This window comes from Sebastes fasciatus, chromosome 13 (assembly GCF_043250625.1).
Source record: "Sebastes fasciatus isolate fSebFas1 chromosome 13, fSebFas1.pri, whole genome shotgun sequence".
NCBI classification, from domain to species: domain Eukaryota; kingdom Metazoa; phylum Chordata; class Actinopteri; order Perciformes; family Sebastidae; genus Sebastes; species Sebastes fasciatus.
Genome location: NC_133807.1, coordinates 27,834,962 through 27,856,497, shown reverse-complemented (window position 1 = coordinate 27,856,497; position 21,536 = coordinate 27,834,962). Strand labels below are relative to the sequence as shown.

The 21,536-nt window shown below is 42.9% G+C and overlaps 1 long non-coding RNA gene across 1 annotated transcript in view; it reads right to left on the bottom strand.

Annotated features, from left to right (window-relative positions):
• The window catches only part of LOC141781105 (uncharacterized), a 73,996-nt gene that overhangs the window by 27,365 nt on the left and 25,095 nt on the right, over positions 1-21,536 (bottom strand). The window contains exons 2-3 of the long non-coding RNA XR_012596775.1: positions 16,806-16,904; positions 16,302-16,420 (exon numbers count right to left, since the gene is read on the bottom strand). This is a non-coding gene — a long non-coding RNA (uncharacterized LOC141781105). The remainder of the gene's footprint in view (positions 1-16,301; positions 16,421-16,805; positions 16,905-21,536) is intronic.

Below are 21,536 nucleotides of genomic sequence, written 5' to 3'. Positions count from 1 at the left end.
GCCCAAACAAACAACACCAGAGTACGATTACTGCGTTCCCAACCACCCAAACAAACAACACCAGAGTACGATTACTGCGTTTACAACCGCCCAAACAAACAACACCAGAGTTTGATTGAAACAGACTAAATGTTGGCTTGTGAAAGCGTCGTAAACTTGATTTGACAAATGTCGCTGCTGCAAATTAGTTGCATATTAACGTAACTTCTAAGAGACGGGGTACATGCGGGCACATGGACACCTTGATTTTGTAAAAGAAACTGTGCTTGCTGCCATGCTTATCATTTGATCATTCGACAGGAAAGTCACATTCTTTGAGGTTTCATTGTGGCAGTTGATTGGCGATAATTTTATTAGCTCGAAGAATGCATCCAAGTCTAGTCAGAAAAGACCATCTATTTTCGTTCGGAGCACTAATATGTAAACCAGATTTACTGTACGTCCCACCTAAACCAAATTATGAAACATCAATGATAAGTTCTGGTTTCAGCTGGTTTTTGTCATTTGTCTTACTTTGTATAATCCCCTTTGGCTGTTTATGTGTCACTGTACTTGTCTTCACTCTTTCTGTAATCAATTTATTGCTAAATAAAAAAACATAAACAAAGAAAAAACAAAAACGTTCTGGTTGATGGAGAAAATTTGAAAGCAAATCCCCAAATCAAATCAACAGAAATAGAGACTCATTGTAACGGCTTGATATGGAAGAAACAATGACTGCAATCCAGGGTGACACGCGTGATCGATCATTACAGACTGATGGAGATGAAATATATGAGTGTGTGTTAACAATTAGATGTTAGCCATGTTTTTATAAACTGTATAAATTTAATTATTTTACATACCATAGGTATTGCATGATGAAAACACACATTGCTAATCTATTTATCATCAAGTTTATATCACAGCAGAGATATTTGTATATACGTGAGGGGTGACGGCATGGGCAGAGAGGAGGTGGAGATCTGATCAGAGGTCAGATCACGCTATAATTCAATGCAAAATTCTTCACCATTGTAGCAATCGATGGTGGATGATAACAACATTCCTCCAGAGCTCAATGTGCAGTTTAAAAATGCAGATGTCAGATAGCCCCCCCTCCCGTTCCCTCCATCCCCTCCACTCTTGATCTCTTCTCTTTGATTTATTCATTTTCTATGTTGGCGAGCCAGGAAGGACAATGGCGTCTTTCATAACCGAGGCCGTGTTCCCACTACCAGCACCCTGCAGTCCCCCAGAGTCCCTCGTCCACCAGGCCAGTCTGATGTGACCTGGTCATGGAGGACTGCTTCTACTTGCCGGGAAGGAAACACAGAAAGGGACATTTTATTGCGTCATATCTGCAGTAGTATACAGAACTATCTATTACAATCTATATAGAACTGTTCATTTAGTAAAACACTGTCAGACAGGAAAAACAACCCGGTCTCACCAAATGACGTATGAATGACACGATAAATTGTAAGTCATTTCACGTGCAATAACAACGCCTTTGTTGCTTTTGGCGTGTCATGTGTACGCCATGTAGTCTGTACTGACTGCAATGCAAATGCATTCACGTGAATATGCTATACAGAGCAAGTGGCATAGAATAAAAAGTGAGAGAGACTGTTTACGGTGGATGGGTCCAACAAACACAGGACTTTCAACCACGAGACCAGCGTTCAAGACCAGTGTTCGTGTCCCAAAGTGTCGTTGAGTTATTTTGAAGTTACACTAGTGAAGTTTGTGATGTGTGATTTTGTTACGTATATATTTTACTTAGTTTACATAGTTATTTTAAGCCCAACCATGCAGCCCGTTATCATTCCCAGGGCGTCAAATACCGACGCTTTGTCACGACCGTCTACGTTCAATACCGACGCACACGGCACCCTTTAGCGCCGGTATGCGACGCACCAGGCTTTCTATCAACTACAATGTAAACCCATCCGCCAGCAACAGTAAATGCACAGGGAAAGTGCGCCGGGAGTGTGGTGACGTAGTTTAAAGAGTGTAAGAGACACTCAGGGCAGGCAGGAGGGGAGGTGGATGGGTCCAACAACACCGGGCTTTCATCCAGGAGACCGCTGTTAGTGTCCCGTTCTTCACGTTTCACTTTCACTTTACAATCAGCTGATAGTTTGTGTCCCATGTACACAATGTCAAGTCATCTTTTCACTGTACAAATCTAGTAGTTTTAAGCCCAACCATGTTGTTTTTTTTTCATAAACTTAACTTAGTGGTTTTGTTGCCTAATCTTAAGCAAGTGTTTTTGTTTAATTCACAACATTAAGCACGTGTTTACTGCAAGACAAAAGTGGCGCCACGGGGTCTGACAAAGTGTCAGTATGTGACGAGTTGGGATGAAAACATGTTGAACCATGTCATTTTTCCTAAACTTAAGTGGTTTTCTTACCGTAATCTAACTGCGGTCTTTACCATCGTTTTGTTGCCTAAACACAACCACGACCATTTCATGCTAATGAGGTGGCGTATAATAGAAACGCGAAGAGCCAAATATGCGTCATCATGACTTGGGGAATGTCCTTTATTAGAATGTTCTGCTATTTATCCGCCTTCCCATGAGATCGGGTTGCTCAGTTAGTTTATTTGACTTTTATTTAACAAGATAACCGAAGCATCCAAAACTGAACCAAGTAGTCCATCAAACTAAATCCAGTAAACCTCTATGCTGGCGTTATTTCTTTCATTTAGTTGGGCTTTACGATAAAGTATGGGACCGTTTCAGGACAAGTTCAGTGGGATATTAAGAGATCCCCTGTGCCATGTAAACAGAAGCCAGAACATGCATAGTCATGTTTCTACTTCAAAGAAAAAGATGAAAAAAAACTAAATGGAAAAATGTTCAGATCCTACAAGCACCGGAAGCATTCCAGTGTTTTCTGCAAGTTTCAGTTCACATCAGTTGAAGCAATCGGTGTGGGAGGAAAAAATGGACAGAGAAAAGAGGGTCAAGAGCTGGAGGGAACGAAATGAGGAGAGAGGAGTGAAGTCAAATGAGGAGGGGGAGGTGAGGGGGGTGAGCAGGGGTCATGTTGCCTCCCCCTGTACTTGCTCTCTGAGGTGCAGGGAGGCTGACTGCATAGCCAAGGCTCCAGCTTAGAAAGACAGCCTTTCTTTCCTCCAGGCCCTCGCTAATGCAATTGAGAGAAATTAGTATAATTATGCTCCATATTGCAGATTGAGGAGGCAATGTGGCCCGTGGGACGAGGACGGGGAGGGCAAGCTCGCGTGGGTATTTGCTGACGGGAATAACTAATTCATCAGCTACTTTTGCCATTTATCAGAGTACATTCTTGCATTTATGACATTACAGCTAATCAAATAAAGAGGTCCTGGAATGCTGCATCTTTCTCAAAATGTGATTCTGCTAATGCTAAAATGACTCCTCCTCCCTCTGGCCCCGCGGCCCTCCTATCGATGTTATAGCTGCTCTGCCCGCTCGGTTCACGACCACGCTGAGGAGAGAAAAAATCTGTCCGAGGAGCACCATCGTCCCCCCGATGTCAATGCCCATCCTAGTGCCATTATCTTACATTCAATAACAGCTGCAGTTACGCCGAAACACATGTGAGCGCGCAGATCCGTCAGATGAGTCCCCTCCGAGACAGATGTCCCCGATTCTGACACGTTTATGGAAGAAAAATGTTAAAAAAGAAAAGGCGCAAAACAAATCCATGTCAATAATGTATTTCCGTTCTTGACGTTGGCTCGGGACTTCTGAGAAAAGGCACAGGAGGGGTTCTTTCAAGCCCGGACCAGAACTATGCGCTTTTTTACCGCAGTTTGGCTGAATATGGTTTCAGGACCCTGATCCACCATCATATATATGCAACTGTGACAGTAATTAAAGAGTGCTGTATCCAGGGGGTCAAAATGAGGTGCAGAACGATGGAGAAAGATTGATTTAAGTACGCGGGATTCTGCTTTAAAACACCAAGATAGAGGAAAATGTGGATTCTAGTTATTTATTAGAGACATATAAATGATGTGGAGACGTAACGATATCCAGATGACTCACAGGAAGTGATGAGGATGCAGCACGTGCGTCAGGGTGACCTTGAAACACACTTGAGGAACACCTCCTCTTCCTCGAGCCGTGCGTCCGGACCCCACCCTGCAGAGATGGAGGGAGCAGTGGGGGGTGGAAGAACACCATTTGATCCCCGCTCCAGAGAGCACCAGGGCCTACACATCATCTATATCCTGTTTGGGGAAAGCAGCCTTTTGAAACCCATCTGCTCATCGCTCCCAATGGCATCATCAAAGCCACGTATGAGACTAGAGCACGCAACAAGAAGAGTCCGGAAACCAGCGACTGCTTTTTATGATCAGAGATTCAGCGTTTGTAATTAAGAACCTCAAGAACAAAGTTTTAAAAGAGGATGAGAAGCTGCGCTTTTACATAAATATCTGCACCAAAAAAGAAAAAAGAAAATAAATAACTGAAGGGAAATTCTCAGAGCTGACGTCCACCCACTCAGACGGCCACTGATCATATATTCAGTATTTTCCCCTTAGGGAGTTAACAGGTCAAAAACCAGATGATGCCTGGTTTTGGTCCGTTATATTATATGCTTACATCATGAGTGTTGCATGTACGCGACAAGAGTCATCCCACGCATACAATACACACAGTGAATGAGAAGATACATAAAATCTGTTGAAACTAATAGCTTTGAACAAGTGGTTTTAAAGCTAGAAAATAATTAAATTCAGAAAAGCAAGATAAAAGGCCCTGTGAGAGAAATAAGCGACAAATCGGATTACGACCAGAAAACAACTTCTATTGGATCTGAATGACCCAGATTTGTTTGCGAAACCAGAAACATACACAGTGCACTAATACTGTATTGATATGAAAAGTCTACGAGCGAATAAACGCTGACAAAGAATATTAAAATCAGATCTCATCTTCTCAGTTTTAAATCAACAAAAAGATGTAAAGAAACTGGCATTTTCACATGAGACACATTTTCTATGGATTTGACGCATTGTGAAGCAGCAGGCTTTTTTTCATACACCGTTCGTAGCTATACCTACGAAAAGTAATGCACTGTAATTTGTGTATATACCACAAAATCAATACATGTGTAATTCACTTAATTGTGAAACAGGACGTATAAAGAGCAACACACGCTGCGTAGGGAGGAGGTCGGGTGGATGGGTGGGTCAAAAAACACTGGATTTTCACCCAGGAGACCGGCGTTCGAACCCCGTGTATTTGTCACGTAACTTACGTACTTAAGTAACGTCACTTCCGGAGTTATTTTAAGCCAAACCACGATCTTTTCCTAAACCTAACTAAGCATTTTTGTTGCCTAAACCTAAGGAAGACTGAAGTTTATTTTGAAAAGACTGTATGTAATGAGAATTGACACGTGTTGCAGGACATTTGCAGGAAAACCAACGAAAACGGGGGAATAACTTTTTCGTCAAATACCATACAAACCGTTGCATGAGAATATGTTGGATGCAGTATTGTGTTTGAATGTGTGAAAAGCATACAGTATTAATGATGTGTATGAGAGATTCATCATCTCTACCGTGGAAAGAGTAACTTTTTAAATAATTTGAAAATATAAAATATATGTTACACATGCTGCAAACCTTAAACAGATGACTACGGCAATAATGTAGCAAGCCATACCAGTAAGCGACTATTAAAAACACTCTATTTAGAAAAATCATTAAATCATATTAATAAACATTAATTACTGAAAAAAAAACGCTTTAACTGCTTCACAATGAAAAAAAAAAAACTGGTTCGAGAGGAGATTTGCTCTGGAGATTTGTGGCAGTGCAGGGTAATAAAAAGTTTTGTGACCAAAAAAGAAAAAAAAAAAAGATTGTCAAGGTTGTCGAGACACATAATGTGGGCCGTTAATCAGTCACGGAGCGGAGGGAGGCGGCTCCCTCAGGAAGCAATTAGCTGTGTTGGACCAGTTGCTAATAAAACACTTGGGTTACAAGCTACCCACAGCCCAGCCAGGCCAGGGGACCCACGGTATTGTGTGTGTGTGTGTATGTGTGTGTGTGTGTGTGTGTGTGTGTGTGTGTGTGTGTGTGTGTGTTGAGGCCTAACAGGTAGACAAGGAATGCTACAGTAGCAGCAACTGGTACAGCAGCACCCTGTCAGTTTCAGTCGTTGTTAAAGTGATACTTCATCCTAAAATCGATCTATTTTGAGTGTGGACTCTCAGCCTCTGTGGGCTTGAAGTGGTTGTAAAAAGTCTTTCATACAGTAAGATCAACTTGAATGACGTCAGAGTAAAAAATTAACTCAATCCCCTCCTGAAGTATGATCATTTCTCTGCTCTCCATAGGGATGCTCAGTATGTTCCAAGTAGTCATAGTTTCACAACGTTATTGCTGTCTCTGTGTCACAATGTAGTCTTCATTGAACCACAGAAGTTCTGCCGTAAGCGGTGTCTATAGAGTGCTGCAGGAATGAGTCCTAAAACCTGGAAATTAGTTTGCATTTTAGCTCTTCCGGTTCCCTCCTCTGGAAGTCAAAGTTTTTTTTACAGATGCCTGTAATAAGGTCTGTGGTTAACACAAGCTTAAGAGATTTTAACGTTTTGTTCTACGACATAAAATACGTCAGTAAATATCCCACTTTTGAATTTCTGTGTCTTCAAAAAGCGTGGTTGCTAACAAGTGGCTAAATGAGACTACAGATGTTGCCGAGGACATTAAACGTCATCCCCGCTGAACACAAACTCTTCCACTCACTAGTCCGCTTTTGCAGCCTCGTTGTGTTTATCACAATGTTACAGTACAACATTTAAAACCTGGTTTCAAATTGTTAGCCTTTAGTAAATATTTATGATAAAATGAGTCAAACTTAAAGTTTGGAAATAAACATCATGAGTTATTTTTTTATTAAGACCTCAACACTCAAAAACCTGAACACTTCTCATTTATGCTGTATAGTGCTAATTCCTGATTGGTGCCCTGAAATATGTGACATCACCTTTTTCCAGCTGAGCCCCGCCCACTTCAAACCAGTAAGAAGAGCTCAGATGAAAACAGCACCTGGTTCGACTGTTATCAGGACATTAAATAGACGTTATCAGTTGCTATAGGCACCATAGATGTGGGTCACTAGGGGCCTGCTACGTGGTAAAAGTGAAAGTGAAACTTAAAAGCAACACGTTCTAACATGTAAAACTGTAAACATTTTGAACACAAACAAAACAGTCTTCAGGTTTAGGCAAAAAAGACCAACATTTTTCACATGGGATGCGAACTCTGGTCTCTTAGGTGAAAATCCTGTGTCCTACAGCGCCTGACTTCTACTTCTGTTGGGCGATCTACCATGTAAATAGATGATAAAGCCTACTAGTGGGTGTAGCAGGCCCGTATTGACCTACATATGTGGGGCTTATAGCGACTGATAACGCCTATTCAATAGCCTGACAACAGTCTAATCGGCTGAAAACAGAGATATCTCTCATGTGAAATAACAAAACAATGTTTTAATTATGGTAGAAAAGTGTGTGTCTTCATGAAGGACTCCCTATCACTCACAGTAAGAAGAAAATTGCAAAAATAGGCTTCCAGGGCCTTTAAAGCCTGCATGGGGGTGTGTGTTTAGAGGAAGAGTAAGCTATATTTGAGGAGCAGTTAGACCAAAGAGGATAGTGGAAGGCAACAAACCATTATCCCATGATGGGAAGCCATTGCCGTCAGTAGGGAGCCCGTAGAGTCCAGAATAAAGCGGCTAGCAGCCACTAAGAGGATACCAAAAAACCACCTCTTGCGGTGTGGCGAGCGCAGTGTTAGATTAGGTTTCAGCTCAGCATCCAGGCCCTGCCAAAGCCCAGACACTAGACACAACAAAACCGGCCTGTTTAGGAAACAAAGCCCAAGAAACGCCACTTCAAACTCTTCCCTCAGGGGGGGGGGGGGAGACAGGGTGAGAAGAGATAGAGTGAGAGAGGAGAGAAAGACTAAAGGAGGAGGAGGTGGTGGAGATAAGTGGAAGCACATTGACAAGCTGTAGACAGCAGGCACTTCTCTGCATGTTTAATGTCCAGTCCGGCTTCCAATGTTTAGGAGGGATCTGTTGAAAAGGCCGGTTACTGACTATACACTCGGGACCCCAAACTCCACTTGATGGCTTTTCCTAAAGGATTAGTCTACACAAAAAGGTCCCATTTTTCAGATTTGGAGGAAGGTGTTAACTTGTGAGCATCATAAACAAAAAGCCCATTTGGCTGACTAATGAGAAACACGGCTTCTCTGAAACATCCATCTTGTGTAATAACACAGTAAACTAAACAGTTCAATATGTATAGTGTCACATACATACATTATTTGGTGACAAATCTTATGCTCATTATCCCCATTTATCATTCTACCAGCTCCGTTACACTTCCTAGCCTGCATGAAGAGAAAGAAGATGTGAAGTGAAAGTGTATCAAAGACGCTAATCTCTCTCAGATTGTCATGGGGAACTAATTTAAACTGTAATCTTATATTAAAGCATAAAAACAACAGATGTTTTCTGCAGCCTTCTTATTGAGTTGGCTTCTCAGCTCGTCTTGAAATACTGAAGATCTATTATTTTATATATCTTTATTCTATTATATACGATAATATATTTGCCATGGAGCGCAAGTTAGGCCGCTTTGGCAGTAAGAGCCCTCCGAAGGAAAAGAACGATGTGGAAAATGTAGAAGCATTAGTGCAACGAAATCGAGTGTTTTGACTTCTCGAGGAATGTCACGGTGGTCAATTCAAATGATTACCGACAAACATGAAGCATTCGGGTGTGCCGGCCAAATGCAATTAGTCATAGCCGAGGCACGCAGAGAGAGTTTACAAAATCAAATCTGAGCGGCCAATGTAATATATATTTGGAGTCTTCCAGGAATTAACAGTAAATCAAAATAAAAAACTGAAATGAAGCGGCATTCAAAGTCAGGTACTCCACATCTGACGTTAATTGAAAACTTTCCTTCCACTTGGCGGACTGAGCGAACAATATAACAATGCTGTTGAACTCCGGACAAATCTTGTATTTGCTTTCAGTTGTTTAAGCTGCACCACCGCCGACCATATTCCAATTGGACGATCCTTAAGACCCCTAAGTTACTGTTGCTAGGTCGGACAAGCTTGACAAAAAGAAACATACTTCAACATACAAACAGAGATAAGATAACGAAATCATGCAAGTTCACCAGAAACTCCTTCAGCTCTCAACTAACCAACGCAACACTATGCTACTGGAGACCGAATTGTTGGGCCCACTGGAGGGAAATGAGACACGGGAGAACCAGAACCAGGATGGCGAGTGGCAGACTGTCAGACCCCGCTGCAGTAAAATGAGGTTTTCTAAAGGGAGTCTGGTGCTCGTGAACACTGCCGCTTTTGTCCACATGGGCTGCAATAATCACACAAAATGAAAGTTCCTCGCAGCGACTACATACAATGTAATGTGTACGTGAAGACTGTGACACCAATGCAATGTGACTTGCATAGTAATGTTACCTTAAAGTTAACGCGATAATAATGCGATTTTTAGGTTGTAGGGGGCTCAGTTTTAAAGCTAGAGTGAAGATACTGGCATCATATGAAATTAGAAACCTAAGGAATCTATTGGTACCAACCAAGTCATACTAACTTTGGCAAGGAATAACTGGCATGGCCATTTTCAAAGGGGTCTCTTGACCTCTGACCTCAAGATATGTGAATGAAAATGGGTTCTCTGGGTACCCACAAGTCTCCCCTTTACAGACATGCCCACTTTATGATAATCACATGCAGTTTTGGGGCAAGTCATAGTCAAGTCAGCACACTGACACACTGACAGCTGTTGTTGCCTTTTGGGCTTGAGTTTGCCATGTTATGATTTGAGCATATTTTTTATGCTAAATGCAGTACCTGTGAGGGTTTCTGGACAATATTTGTCATTGTTTTATCTTGTTAATTGATTTCCAATAATAAATATATACATACATTTGCATAATGCAAGTGTTTTTGCTCACTCCCATGTTGATAAGAGTATTAAATACTTAACAAATCTCCCTTTAAGATACATTTTGAACAGATAAAAAATGTGTGATTAATCATGATTAGCTGTGGACAATCATGTGATTAATCACGATTCAATATTTGAATCGATTGACAGCCCTAATTACCTTTGAACAGACGTAGCATATCTAAGTATAACAGGAAAGGGGAAAGTTGACCGAGGTTCTGGCTGGTTCCAAGCTTGCTCAACTGTTATTGGAGCACAAAGCGAAAAGGGCGGGACTTAGGAAGGGTCAATTATTACCCGTTTCCAGAGTTATGCACAAACACAACTAATCCTGAGTTATTCCTACAACAGTAGGATGTCAGGCTGATTGTGTATCTCTCAACTATGGTGTGAAGTCATTTGTTGTGGGAAAAACATGTACAGTATGTTTTACTGCGCATGGAAACCGAGGTGTGTCTGCGGGGCCATATTTTCACACGCTGTGTGGTCGTGAGGAGAAGAAGAACCTCACCCTTCGTCAACAGAACCGGAGAGTGTGTTCTCTAGAATCTCGGCGGAGTGCTGATTTGCTTCTTTCCCAGAGAATGACTCAACATAGAGAGAGTGAGAAAGAGAGAGAGAGTGAGAGAGAAGGGAAATAGTCTCTACGTTATCAGACCTGAGGGAGCCAATGGCAGGCCAGATATTCCCAGGAAGGCGGGTTTCACGGGAGAGATGAGTCAGCGAATATATGAGCAATCACTCCGTCAATAGCCGGATGATTTAACAACGAAAACAGAGAAAATGCTCTGATGTCCGAGAAATGAGAGGAGTCGACGCGAGGGAAGAGGGGAAGAACCAAGGAGCGGTGAAAGCGGAGGGAAGGTGGGGGAATGATCTGGGGGATTCTCGGTCCACATCCTTCTTTTTTTTTATTGAAACAACTTGAGTCCCCTCCTCCTCCTCCTTCTCCTGGCCTGAGGGTCTCCCCAGCACACATGTTCACTCTGCGGCCAGCTTACAGTGATTAGCCAGGCCTTCCTCTCTGACAGGTGCACCGTCACGCTCTCACAAACCGTGTGAAGCCCCCACCCTCTGCTCCGTCACAACAGATTCAGGGTTACACTTGGTGGTGCATCTCTCGGCCAAGTTCACCTCTCTGTGAAGACCAACCAGCCGCTAATTCAGATATCCGATAGATAGACAGTCTGTGTGTAGCCAGTACTTTAAATGGAAGGATAATTAGATGTGAGAGACTAGATATTACTGTCCATTTCATTCCACATGATGCTTTTCTATATTACTATTGATATGAAAGTCCAATATATCCTCCACAATGTATAATCCTTGGGTTAACCGCAGCCAGTGGCATTTCCTCCAGAGGAATCACACGCAGCCAATATAAATTACCAAGCTGAACGTTAAAACATTCAAATAAAACAGATATTAGACAGACCGCATTATGTTTCTGCGAAAACCACCTTTTCTCTCCAATTTAAATGGCCCGTAATTACTTTCAGTCTCGGGGAATCAACTTTGGTTTTTACAGTTGTAAGCACTTAAGGGAAAATTATATTCTTGGCACCTGAATTCCAGCGTGGCACAGCTCTGCTTCCCAGGTCGACACCAGCCTGATCGAAAAAACACAACGGCGGCGGCGGCAGCAGCAGCAGCAGCGCTGTGGCAGCCTCAGTGTTTGGCAGGCAACACAACGAAGCGAATGCAGAGAAGTCATAAGAATCGTTTAGAAAAAAAAGAATAAGGAAAAAAAAAAAATCCAGACATGCCGTCTGTCTGCTTTTTGCTTTCTAGATGTACGGTATTGTGACGCTGCTTACTGGGGAGTTGGGTGTTTTATGGTTAAGATATTAAAGTGAGGAAAATTAATAATAGTGATTGAAACTAGGAGAGATTATAGTGCTGATGGCAACAAAAATACAAAACAGAAACCGTCCAACTGTGGTGTTTAGTGAGCACGCTTTCAGATGGATTATGTATGGAGAGGAGATTCAGTTGGACAAGCGACACTACATATTGCAGGCTCCTGACAACTTCAATTTGCACAATATCATGCAAGTCCAATATCTGGTTAGTAAATTTTCATGTTCCAGCCAATAAAACGCACCTTTCTATCAGTCATTATCGTCAACAAGTTGCTCTGCTTCATTGCTTATCATCATCGACAGATTAGATTTACATACATGTTCCTCTTCCACTCGGTGAGGACATGCTTCGGTTGTCGCGCTGAGCAGTTAAGTTAGACATGGAACACTTTAAATGGCCAAACGTTAAAGAGTGTCCGAGTGAGCTTTTGGTGCTGACCTTGAAACTGTCCTCTAGATGCAAATTTTTCACTTTTGCATCTTATTTCGCATTCAAAACTTTCACAGTTTGCTGTGGCACCTGGAAAACATGCTGTACGTGTGTATGGTGATGTACTGTAGGCCAGAAAAGAAAGCATGGCAGCTTTGAATAAGCAAATAAGTTCGGTTCAGCTCCGTGTGTTTCTTTTTCATACGGCCCAGGCCCTTTTTTTAAATGCAAAGTGGCCCACTTGGAGCGGTGCTTATCATTACACATGCTGCTGAGAAATAGGGAAATGAATGGTGGAGATATGGCAGTTAGCTGGTTGCTTTACTTCCCTGTTCTGCTGGAGATCAGTTTGGTTGTTTGCATGTTGTTTTTTGGCCCCCCTCACACGACACTTTCAAGTATACAAGGTCACAAAAAAAGATGAACAAGAATTAGGTAACTATTTATAGCTAGCTAACTATTTATAGATAGATAACGTGGCAAAGTTAGTGGAAGTATATACACGTGACTACGTCTGGTTTTCAAAATAAGGTGTTAACAAAGGGAACATAAACAAAATACATATATGGAAATAAGATTGATTGGATTATATTCACCAGAAGTATAAAACATTACATGCCGCTTTACTTCCCTGTTCTGCTGGAGATCAGTTTGGTTGTTTGCATGTTGTTCCCCCCCCCCCCCCTCACACGACACTTAAATGTATACAAGGACACAAAAAAGATGAACAAGACTTGGGTTACCATTTCCTGTAAATATGATAGGAAAATAACATTATGTACAGGGTTGTACACTTTGTCTCTGTCTCTCCCTCTCTCTCTCTCTCTCTCTCTCTCTCTCTCTCTCTCTCACACACACACACAAAAAATAATTTTCTGCCTTGTTTGTGCTGTTGTCTAAACACAAAATCCTCGCGGACCCCCTCCCTGGGCTACTAACCCCAACCCCCCAGCTGTGTCCCAGGGAGGTGAAACCCAAACCAGAGCGCAGAGAGCTCTCTCAACTCCTCAACCTCTCAACACATCCTCAGCACTACCCTTTGAAAATAAACCACGCCGGCGAGCCCCCCTCCCCGTCTCAAAACTCTCGCCTCATATGCGAGCACACATGCCCCGCGCTCCGCTGGGAGCTCTTTGGAGACTTCCCCGCCGCTGTTCCAGGAAGCAGATGTGAGAATGGCGGCAATCAGGCATGACGCTTCGCTAGCACAGCAATGTGGAGACCATTTACTCGCACAGTAGAAGATATGGAGGAGAGGTGAGATGTGGGCGCATCTTCTGCAGTTGCCCAGAGTTGGTTAAGATGACACAGCCCTTCGTATGGCTTCATTTTGTCAAACTTCAGAATCGTTTTGCAGCTCGTAAACAACTTTAACATGACAAATGAACTGATGTAAATGAACGACAGTGATGGGAGAGTAATTGGCCACGAGAAAAAAAACAATAACTTCCACACACCCACCAGCGAGCGCATAGTTGATGAAATATTTAGTGATTTTTAGACCAGTGACACGCTGTTGCAGCTTCCCACACTCTAAAACATGTGGAGAGATGGAGCTCCAGATGGCTGCAAGTCTGCGTTTTTCCGAGATCCACCTTCTAATGATGATCTCTCTCTCACACCACTTCCACACAAACTGTAATCTGAGCAAGCGAGGAGCCCAGAACGTGTTGTTTCTACCATATCAGATGAACCAGGGTGACTGACGAGCAAATGAAGAATAACCTGGAGCACCGCGTGGAGAGCGGGAGCCGTGTTTCCCAACTGGTGCGAGAGAGGCGGCGACTCGAGAGGAGCCCGCGGGGTGCGAGTGACAGCGCCGTGATGGATCTGATATGAAGTCACTGAACTCGGAGTCTCAACGTGACAGTCACATGAATGGCGGAAGACTACTGACCCATGAAAAGAATTGAAGTCATTCAGAAATGATGGAGGAAATGACAACTGGATGATGTATTGCCAGTGGAAGTATTTTTTTTTTTACTCTGACAGAAGAATCAGCTAGATGGAAAAGTTGCACAGGGAAAAATGAACATATGTGTGCCAGAAAAAGGGCAAGAGAGCCTAGATAGAGATGAATTTTGAAGCTTCAGAGAGAAAAAGAAAACACAAAAGAGACACAAATATCAGTGGAGCCATGAGTGAATGTTTCCAGTAAATACTACGGGTGGGGAAAAAAAATCCATTAATCTTTTTTTACGATTTTGCAATTTTAATGCCAAAATCGATATATTTGCTTCATTAAAGTCTATGCAGAGGTACAAGGAAGTTACCACTTTTACTGTTGTAGTCTGAGTAACGTGACGTCATATCCGTTCCGTACCCTTCGACCAAAACAAACTGCAGCGAGCCAAAACAAAAAAGTAGAAAACAGTGGAGGGTCCGCGTGGATACGACCTGCACCCTCACATGTTAAATCCAGCAGAGCTAGACATCACGGCTAAAGCTGCATGTTAACTCTGTCATGGACATGGTTAGGCCAGCTGTCACTCTCATCTTCGTGGTCAAATCGGTCGACGCTACAACTGTAGAGCACCCATATACTGACATTTATGTTAAATGCATTCAAACGGCCCCGATGGAGCTGACCATGGATGTATAAAGAGAACGGAGCTGACGGGAGAGCTAAGTATACACATGTGACTACATCCGGTTTTCAAAATAAGGTGTTAACAAAGGGAACTGTACATACAAAAATTACATATATGTAAATAAGATTGATTGGATTATATTCTCCAGAAGTATAAAACATTACTTTTCCCTTAGAAATTAAAAAGTAAAGACCACTAATTTGTGAGGGAAATATCTTTGTTCTTTAATTTTTGGGTTGCTGGAAAAAATTTAATAAATAATGCCTGACAATTACTGATATATTTGACTTCAAGACATCTCTGACTACATACATGCTGAAAATCAAACATTTTTACTGTATTAATTTAGATATTTTCCAAAGTAAAAGTCCCTAGAAGTGTATGATTCAACTTTATCTCATGGTCTAGTGTTAAAAAAGTTAACAAAAATCGCAATACTTGTAGAATCCCAATACTTAAAAATCGCAATACATATCCAATCGGCACCCAAGTATCGTGATATGATCGAATCAGGAGATAGGTGAATCGTCCCAGCCCTAGTAAATACACTGATGAATGTTGCTGGTTTTTGCTTGAGAAAGAGAGAAAACATACTGTACGACTCAGTGATTGTTGGCCTGTGTGCTTGCTCACAGGACTCGATAAGGATGTCTGCGAGCATCTCAAGGCAGGAATACTAAGTGTGTGGGACAGTGGGCTCTTTCAGGGTACAGCCCTGGGGGGGTTTATAGTGTGTATGAAATGACATTCAAGCATTTCCAGGGCAGGACAGAAGGACTTATTATCAATGTGGCTGAATTATTGCTCACACGAAAGGGGGGGATGGGTACAGGGAGGTGTGGGGGAGGCAGTGATGTGCGTCAAAACTCTCATTAAGGATACAGAGAGGCTTCAGTTGATGAAACATGAAGAATATAGTTCACAAAGCCCACAGCTTTCCGTACCGTCCGACTCCTTCGCATTTCGTTAGCATATTGCTTTTATGATTATCAAAAAGCTTGTTTATGGAACATGACGGCGGAGAGAGAAACATATGCAAAGTTAATACAAAAATCCATCTGCATTTTGGCCGGCGTTCCCACAGTGAATGCATGTGTGAAATGTCTGGAGCTGGAGCTGATTAAGGGTGAAAATGGAGACGATAAAGCAAAGTGGGAACATCGTTTTTCATTTTCAGTACCACTTCAGTGTCTCTAGAGCAAGTTTTTATGGATTGAAAATAAATGAAAAAACAAAGCAAATCTGTGCATTTCGTGTCACCTTGGTGCGGTCCCCTGCAGAGAGGATGGTGCGACATCTGATCCGCCCTCGACAACAACAAGAACGCTCGCCTGCAGGACTTCCTCTCCTCTCTTTCATTCCTCTCCTCCCTCCATCTCCCACCACCTCTTTTTGAGCTGCGCAAAGCCGGATGAGGGTCATCTTACCGTTGTCCCCATTGCGATGCAGAAATCCAACATTTTGGCAGCACCCCGACCCGTTAACATCTGAACTCCGCAAAGCTGACAGGATCTTCCTCTGCTTTCTGCAGCACGTTCACTGCCCTCTGTAATAAAACCATGACAAAGCCACAACTTAGCATCAGCACAAGGCCTTAGCGAGGCTATGTTTGTGTGTTGTTGTAATTATTTGTGTTGCTTTCCTAACTTTCTGCCAACATTCTCCCACCGTATGAATGATTCCACTGATGCACACTTGTTTGAGTGGGCAGTATTTCCACCGAGGCACTCTTCTGACATGTGCATATTGCTGTTTTGTGGGTGTTACCGTGTTTGTATTTTGACATGGTATAATGTTTGTTTGGTGGGGTAGGGGTGCTCCGAGGATGTGTGTGCATGTGCATGTGTGTGTGTGTGTGTGTGGGTGGGGGAGGGAGGCACAGCTCTGCAGCCTGATATTCTGGGAACGGCGGGGTGGCGTTGTTGACCCACCTGCTCCCTTCTCTCTTCAGCTGGATCTAGTCGAATTTCAGCAGCTGCATCCCCTCACAAAGCACCTCTTTGTAATCTTCCCGAGGCGCACAAATACAACTGCAACCAGGAGAGGAGAGAGAGAGAGAGAGAGGAAGGAGGGAGGGAAGATGGACAGTGGAGACAGAAAAAGAGGAAAAGGGCGGTAACTGTTTCAGCTTGGCGTGCACCGGTGTCACTCGCAGATCATATACTGTATCTTTAAGTCAAGTTACATACAGTAGCAGGCGGAAAAACAAATTCCCCTCACACACACATTAATGACATGACCGTGCACTCACACCTGTGCACATGCATGTATGCAAAAGGTAGACTGCATGGTTTGACGAGTGCATATTATTTAAATAAGCAGTCTAAAAAGGCGTATTCAAAGCATCTTTGCAAATTAATGCCCTAAAAAAAAAAAAAAAAGAGAAAGCTGCCTCACAGATAGAAAGTGACAAGAGCCGAGAAGTGCGGCCCATTTGTTTCTCATTAGTGAAATCTCCCCCTGGCACTCGCACTTGCGATGGATCTCACGCCTCTGGAATATGCCATGTCACATACATTTTGCACTTCATACTACACGGGGAAAAAAAGCGAGGGCCCGTCTCATGCTGTGCCACCCTCTCCACCACAAAACCCAGTTCAGTTTAAGCATTTGCATCCCCAAAAACAAGGCCCCGTCCACCCCCTCCGTCCTGTCTCCAGCGATCGGTCCCTGTGGCCCGAACCCAGACTCACTGGTGGCAGAGGAAAGGAGACGTCATTAGGAGATTAACTACAGCGGCCCGCTTTACAGCCATCATAAATATATGTACCTGAGTTTGAGGCCATAAACGCACCCATGAAGCAAAAATCTGGCTGTTGGGTGGTGGTGGAAGCGGGGGGGGGGGGGGGGGGGGAGGTCATTGGTTCTGATTAACTTTGGTACCAATTTATCCAAAAGCACATGTGGACAACTCATGGGCGACTCATATGCTGCAACACAAACATGCACATATATAAACAATTTCTCCAATTAAGAGGATTTTGTCGTTTTCCCGTTAGATGCATAGTCCGGCTTTAGAGACTCATATCGTTGTCAAATTAGAGATGATGAATTAATCCCAGAAACCAAACAGGGGAGCTCAGAGCTCTAAAATATGAACGGAACACTCAATCAAATAAACCGACAATGACATATTCTTCATATGATCCATAAAAAAGTAGGTTGAGTTTTGCACAGCGCCATAAAGCAGCATCTTGTTAAATGAGGGACCCTATAGCTCAGTGGATTTATATTCTATGTTAAATGGAGCCAAAGAGTGTCCCAGGGGCTGCCATTAGGAGACACGAGAGGTAGGTGGAGCAGGGGCGGGGGGGCTCGATGTTTCTTCAGTTTGGCTAAATTATTTGAATTGAAATAAACATACTGAAATTACAAGAAATGATGATCTTTGAAAGTGGACATGATGGCACCAATAAAAGTAAAAGAGACTACAGACACACAGAGAGATGAAATCCAAGGTGAGTGGAATCAAATGTTGTTGATTTGACCATCTTCTGCAGATATGTAATTTCATCTACGCACTGATAGTCTGAACAGAGCTGAACAGAGTCACCAGACAGTAGAGGTTAAACACTCTGAACTTCACCAAAACTGATCCGAGTCTGCTTTACGCAACACAGGATTCTCTGTTAAAGTGTCAGTTATTCACCAGAAACGACATATCTGAGCGGTAAAACTGGTCAGAGTTCGTAGGAACACACAGCAGAAGGAGGAAGAGAGAGATACGTTTCCAAAGAAAGCTGCTTTTAGGAAAATTCCTCCGTGAATGAAAAGGGTCGGACCCGGTGGTCGACTGAAAAGACTCTTTATGTCCTCCGTGCTACAGAAGTACTTCCGTGGTCTCTTTTGTCCCCAGCTCCTCTGCACCTCTTTAAAGGGAACAGGAAGTGACCTTTGTGACCTTGGACTCCCACGCCATGTGACCTGCACCGACATGCAGTCATGGCCAAAACTCCCCACAACAACTCAACACAAATAACCTGCTTTAGTTTTTTTTTAACATCCATGTTCAAGTGCTAGTTTGCTGTAAGCGTTGAGTTTCTGATTTGTTTTTTGTATTAAAACACCTGAAAGATACAGTATGAGCCACTATTTTCACTTTGTTGCTTTGCATGTCTGCAACAAGCCAGACAAACAGTTGGAAATAGTGAAGTGGGTACCAGGAAATACACTGTACCTACAACCAGTGGAAACGGTTAACAAGTGCTTCCTTCTTTCCCTGCCTGAGGCAAGTGATGATGTGTGACAGTTGGTAGAGAAACCATGCAGCATGTTATGGATCGAGAATGTCAACTTAAAAAGGAGAATAAAATATTGTTATGTTAAAGACCAAAGATATCATCATCAACAGATCAAAAGCAGAACAGTTAGACTAACTGGGTGAAGCCTCTGGCTATTTTCATGTCACTGTTGGACAAGTAAAGGTCATCAATTACTCATTACTCACTGAAAAAGCAATTACGTTACTTTACTAGTTAATCAACTTACATTACTCAGACACACACATGACGTATGTATTTAACACATGTTTAACAAGCAAAAAAACAAGACAGTCTGGTTTATATTTTGGAGGTGTTAACTGATCATCAACAGCTAGCTTAGCGTTAGCACTCCAGAAGTCCTGTCCTCGCTGTGAATCTGGATTCACACGCCCTCCAACTCTGAACAAAACCAGCTGATTCCTGAATGTAGGCTCAGTGGCTAATGTTAGCAAGCAAACTACTGGCTGACACATTCCTCCTCTTTTAGAGGCCTCCATCTTCTGACCTTTTCACTCCTCACCATCGACAACCTGTTCTCACGCTCAACTCATCAAATACCGCCGCTTGGTCAGTGCCCCTCGGCATCAGATGCAGACGCACAGAGGCGACTATATGCGACACACCAGGCTTTCAATTAACTCCAATGTAAACCAACCTGCAGCGTTATTCAACAGTCAGAGCAAATGACATTGTGTATATACAGTATAGAGTCTGCTTAGGGGCGGGCGGGCTTTGAGGTTGGAAAGGTCAAACAAACACAGGACTTCAACTGGGAGACCGCTGTTTGTGGCCCATGTGAAACTAAAAGTAAAGGTTTCATTACTTTGTCACGTCAGTCGTTTGTCAAGGGACTCGTTAGTATCCTAGTCCCGTGCGTCAGTGAAGTTAATGTCAACCGCAATCGTTTCCTAACCCTAACCAAGTGGTTGTGTTGCCTACACCTAACTTCCTCTTAAAACGGAAGTTTATTTTGAAAGGACACGATGCATGTAACCAACGTGTATTGATACGCCGTCCCTGACGCATCCGTTACTAACGCTAGAGGGGTACCTAGTGCGTCGGTATCCGACGCCGAGGGGTACTGACCAAGTGGCGGTATTTGACGAGTCGGGAGGGAGAATGTGTTTTCATCGTCAATTACAACCGATTACAACCCCAACTGACAGATCACATAAACTCCTTCCAAAGTAAAAGCAAACAACTATGTCTTCATTGAAAAAAAAAAAAAAGCAGTTTTCATGACATCAGTACAGGATGGAGGGGTGTTGCTCTGGCCAGCTGAGAAAGTGCAATGCTAAGCTACATTCCCATGGCGATGACATGTCAGACAGCATGATTTCATGTGAGCCTCTTTGACAACAGATCTGAGGCTGTGTGCTGTAGCCGACCGTGTCTGCGCCTGGTGCTAATCTCTGGATAATGTTGGTTTCTCTGGTCAGTAACGCCGACCCTGACGAGTGTTTATGGGGGTACATGGATACGTGTTGACAAAAGACAGCATGCTATGGAGGAGGATGAGAGCGTAATGTATTTCTGCAGCTTCGAACATTCGCCTTCCTACCCAGAAATATATTAATGTTAAAACTATGTATGCTATATGTACAAAAGTGAAGTAATACTTTTCAATCACTTTTGATTGAATGCTAAAGCACTAACCACATGCACATTAAATTAACCGACATGGCAATTATACATCATATAATATATTACAACATGGATTCAGATGATCACAACACACTCTTGGTGCGGTTAGCAGCAGGTGTGCTGATGTGTTTTTCACTGTAGCGTTTCTATTAGAGGTTACAGACAGGCTGGAGACAGACAGACTAACTGCTGCTCATAAACAGTGAAAGTCTTGGCTGGCACACTGAAAGCCTAATTGGAGAATTCGATCCACTTCACCAGTTATCATTTTCATAGCTTATAAATTAAACAGTAATATATGAATTGCACGCAAGAGATTGAGGTTTCATACTGTGTGCACGGCGCTCACATGCTACACACTGTGTGTGTGTAAACATGTGTATGCACATGCACATTTTCTCAGTCATAAAAAAGGGGGGATCATAAAAATGAGCAGTGCAAATGGCTTTTTTTATTCTTGTTTTAATTATCCGCAAATAAAAACAATTCCACCACAGTTATCTTAGCGCTCTGAGGCACAGTCCCCGCAGCCCCAGACGAGTCCTCTAAAATAGTCGCGCTTTTGTGGAGCGGCCTCCCATTTCCCGTAAAGTCGAAGGGGTGGGCTCTCTGTTCTCTCGCCGCCCCGTCCTAACTGTCTACATGTCCCGCACCATCTAATTCACGGGGCAAATTAGGGAGATGATTTATGAGAATCAAGGATCAAAAAAGTAGACAATGTGAAAGACTGAGCGCACCGCAAGTTTTATTCAGAAC